A 5129-nucleotide genomic window follows, 5' to 3' on the forward strand; every position below is an offset into this window, starting at 1 on the left:
AATGGATTCCTGAGGCAAAGCTAAACAAGTGGGTTCTAGGCAAAGACGTAAATCCACTCAAGACGGTTTAACTCAAGATATTCCATTTTCTTATCCAGCATTTCAAAATCTAAAGTATGAGCAATACCAAAACTACCAACAAAACCAAAATTATCCCCCACAATATTACCCGGTGCAACAATCTTACAACACATTTAGGTTTTTAAAGGAAAATCCTAGTTACAATCCATATAATTAGTTTTCTCAAAGGGTTCCAGAAACCCAATCACAATATTCTCATCCCGAAATTTTCCAATTCTATGATGCTCAAAACGTAGAATCTGACAGTTCTAGTGACGAACTGGCTCCTAAAAGAAACTAAGAAGAGGACGAGTTGCAACCCGTTGCTGAGAAAAAACGCAACTATATAAAGCGCCAGAAGTCAAAGAAATGGGTGAAACGTGGAGAGTTGGCTTTTGCTAGGTTATATATTCATGTTTCAAAAGATAAACAATGCAGAAATCAACAATGGTCGGATGCATTAAGGGAGAGGGTTCTAGAGCATTTTAATGCTCAACTACGAGGTTCAGATCGGTCACGACACCAAGTAAACTCAAAATGGAAAGATCTGCAAAAATGTAACGAATTCAACAACATCTACAATCGTAGGATGAACAGTATGGCTAGCAGAAGATCTAAGACTGATGTTTTAAAAGATACATAAAGCAAGTATCAAAGGATTGGTACTTATAAAGCTTTTCCTCGTGAAAAAGCCTATGATTAGTTGAAAAACCACATGAAATGGGTGTTGGTTAAAAATGTTGGTGAAGACTCTCCGCCTCCTTCTTCAAAACGAACCAAACCATCTTCATCCAACGCCTACACAACATCTTATGATGCACAATATCCTCTCGGATTCCCCCCAAAACAACAATCGTTTAATGTTGAAAACCCACCGCCTCAGAGAAAAAGAAAAGGAAAGAAAGCAAAATCGACATTGTCAACACAAAATGAAATATTTGATCTCGTCAACGAAATTGCCGGCATCAACACTGCAACCAAAAAAGAGGTGGAACAGAGACAACGGTATCGGAAACAAAAATTACATATTTTCCAAGATAATGAAGAAGGGAAAGCAAAAATGTTGGAGCGGGAGATAGAGAACCACGGTATGCAGTATTTTCTCCAACTGCATGATCATTTGACTGGAGGTATTTGTGCATGGTGCTTGAAAGGAAACGAAAAATTACAAGTAAATATGGTTAGGAATTGTAGAACCCGTGAAATAGTCAGAGAATCTTTTTCTTTTTCGTTTTCTTTTTCAAAAGATTCTCTATATGTAAATTTTTATCTCTCTCTCTCTCTCTCTCTCTCTCTATATATATATATATATATATATATATATATATATATATATATATATATATATATATATATGTGTGTGTCCATAATCACTCTCTATAAATACCATTTTATCTCTATCTTTTCTCTCTATAAAAAACGAATCCAAAACATTCGAAAAATAGTAATAAAAGGTAATCATGATAGTTCATCATCTGACGATGAACTTATCAACAATAATTTGGCACATGCATTATCTCACTACACAACATCTGCTTCAAAATAATTCTAGTTTAAGCAACATTTAAAGGAGAAAGACAAATCAAAGAGATCGTTTAGAGGTTGAACGACTACTGATCCAATATTACTTTGCAGATGATTCAACATATGCTCACCCGTAATTATGCAAAAGGTTTCGTATGAGCAAAGGCTTGTTTATGCGACTTGTTGGTGACTTGGAGATGAATTATGCATATTTTCAAGCAACATGTGATCCAACAAATCAATGAAGTTTCAGTGCACTACAAAAATGTATCTCAACAATATGTCAATTAGCGAAGGGTTATAACCTAAACTCATTAGATGTGTATCTAAATATGTCAGAAAGAACTTCTCGTGAATCTCTGGAAAACTTTTGTCATGGTGTTATCCAAATATATAAGGTTGGATATTTACGTCGTCCAACATCCACTGACCATCAACTTTTGTATGAAACACATGTAGCTAGACATGGATTCCTTGGAATGCTTGGTAGCATTGACTTCACACACTGGAATTGGAGGAATTGTGCAACGGAATTGAGAGGCCAATACACGAGGGGTGACCATCATCATCCAGCAATGATACTAGAAGCGGTTGCGTCACAATATTTATGATTTTGGCATGCATATATGGTGTAGCCGGTTCAAACACTGATTTGAACGTCTGTTAGATGCCATTTTATGCATAGTTTAGGGTAGTTTTTATTAGCATTTAGCATCATATTTTGTAAATTTGCACGTCATTTGTTTAAATAATGTTCAGGTCATGTCTTTTATCAGAATTTCCGTACTGCTAACATTTTTTGTGCCAATTTCAAATAGTTTGAGTGAAGCAGTACTTTGGGAGCAGCTGGATGCATATTTGGAGCCTAAATAGAGTTGGAACTGAAGGATGATGTTGAGGAAAATAGCATCTGAATAAAAAAACTCAAAAACTATGATCTCATATAGCATACCTACGATCGTATAAATGGCTCAAAGTCCCGAAAACGTCGAAAATAGCATCCTGCATCATTTAGAGGCAAATCTGGAAAAAATTGGAAAACCTGTGATCGCATATAACCAACCTGTGATCGCATTTTTCGGTTTCTTTCTCCGGAAGTTTCCGTCTGGCATATAAATACGACCCTCGTTATATTATTCGGGGGAGACGATTCCAGACGACGAAAACCACTTCTGAAGGCGATTTCTGATACCTTTCAGCGACTTTTGGAGATCTGAAGACTGCAAATCATCTCAGACATTTGGTTTATCTAGATTTATCAGTAAATGTTTCTTTTATCTAGTTTAGTTTCGTTTTAAGCCATCTCTGGCTAAAGCTTAGTTTTCAGTTCTGCATAGATTATTACTTTTCATGTGATTAGTTTTCAGGTCTGGTTTTTTGTTTTGTGTTTCTACCTAGATTTTTCCGTTTTTAGCTTAACAAATGTTTGATTTTTAATTTTTGTTAGTCTGATCACCTAGCTAGGGTTTTATCATTCAAGTTAATCAGTTAATAGAATCCGTAATTGTTCTTGTTAACTGGTAAAAAGTAACAAGTATCAAATTGCTTCCGTTTTGGGATTTAACTCTGATATAAACTGTAAAAATCATACATACGCTTCCGAGCTTGTGAGAAGTATTGGGTATTGCTGAGAATTTTACACAAAGCTTAATGTAATTTTCAGATTTAATTAAGAGCTTGTTTAATTGAACAGTAAAAAGTTAGGGTGAATTCAAAGAGCTTGTTTTGGTTAACTAATTTAGGTAAAAGAGATTATATTAGAGCTTGTTAGTTGTTCTCAGTACCAGCTTAGATAGAACGCATTCTGAATAACAAGATCTGAACTGATTGCATGATTAGGAAAGTCGCAGCAGAACTGAAATCTTTTTTATTATTGATTTTTGTTTAATTTAATCACTGCAATTTTAGTTTTTAGTTTAATTTAAAATCCCCCTCTTATATTTTATGTCTCTTGACTAGAATGTGTCTGATGCAAAAAAGCATTGACCATTAGGTTGTGTCCTTGAGGCTTCGACCCTGGTTCCATGTGTTATATTTTTAGTGCAACCAGCTGTGAAATTTTATTTGTTTAACTCGAGTGCGACAACCGGTTTAACGAATTGGCGTCGTTGCCGGGGATACGGTGTTTTCTAATAGTTTTATGCCTAAAAATTTTCATTCAGGTACACCTCTAGCTTTTGATCCAGAAATCGAAAGAACTGCAAGGAAACTGAAGAAAGAAGCAGCAAAGAGAAAACAATCAGATGGTTCATCATCATCTTCAGTACCTCCAGAAATCATCATACCACAAGGCACTCCCTTGTGGAACGAACCAGATCCGTTTTTTTTTTCGAAAGTACCCCCATCTTCACCTTGAGATAGTCCTTATAAAACATATTCCCCACCATCTTCCGTTAAATATGAAACCACATATTCTTCATAATCCAAATCTGAAGAATCAAACATGAGTGGTGACGAAGCAAAAAATACTCTCAGAGAGTGGGCCACTCAAGAAGTTAATCAGCATCCCCTCTGTATTACTTTTCCAAAAGCCCAGAGAACTTTGAGTTGAAATCTGGGTTGATTCATCTTCTTCCCACGTTCAGAGGTCTAGAAAGCGAAGACCCACATAAATTCCTTAAGGAATTTCATGTGGTTTGTTCAGGAATGAAGTTGCATGTTGTTACTGAAGATCAGATAAAGTTAATGGTATTCCCCTTTTCAGTTCAAGATTCAGCAAGGGAATGGTTGTATGATATAACATCCATAAAAATCATGAAAAATTTAAACTTTTACTACCAACCCAAATCATAAATTGTTAACAACATAGTTTTCAAAACATGTTTAATATCAGAGTTTCCCAAAATCGTAAGTCAAAACACGAGGATGTGTACGGTCATGCCTTCGCCTTCCCGCGATCATCTGAAGTACCTGAAACATAACCCAAAATTGTAAGCCCAAAGCTTAGTAAGATCCCCCAAAGTACCAACACATAAATAGATAACAAATACAATTAACAACATACTATGGGTCCAATCAACCATCAGGTTGGATTACCCCAGGCCCTTCAACCATCGGGTTGGAATGCCAACATACTATGGGTCCAATCAACCATCGAGTTGGAATACCCCAAGCCCCTCAACCATCGGGTTGGAATGCCAATACACTATGGGTCCAATCATCCTCGCGATGAAATACCCTCGGGCCCACTTAACGATCGGGTTGGAATGCCCCCGGTCTGTTGGCTTACGCACAAAGCAATAAAGCCTCAACCATCAATCAAATATATGCACATATATATAACAGATAAATGTACAGTCAACCAACAGACGAACAGACAAATCTACAGATCACTAAGCATAACAACATCCTATATACCTGGATACTGATCTAATATATCACTACAGTACAATAGCATGCATAACAGGATATCGAATCCAAAGGGCCGACATCAGTGCCTTCGACCCGTAAGTACAGTGAGGAAAACTCACCTCGCAATATAAACAGAAGTTGATAAGGTCCCGACTCCGAATCTCAGCTCTCTAACCGACACCTAAACCCACAAA

Source organism: Lactuca virosa, chromosome 8, assembly GCF_052849685.1.
Source record: "Lactuca virosa cultivar CGN04683 chromosome 8, Lactuca_virosa_CGN04683_v6, whole genome shotgun sequence".
Taxonomy (NCBI): Eukaryota; Viridiplantae; Streptophyta; class Magnoliopsida; order Asterales; family Asteraceae; genus Lactuca; species Lactuca virosa.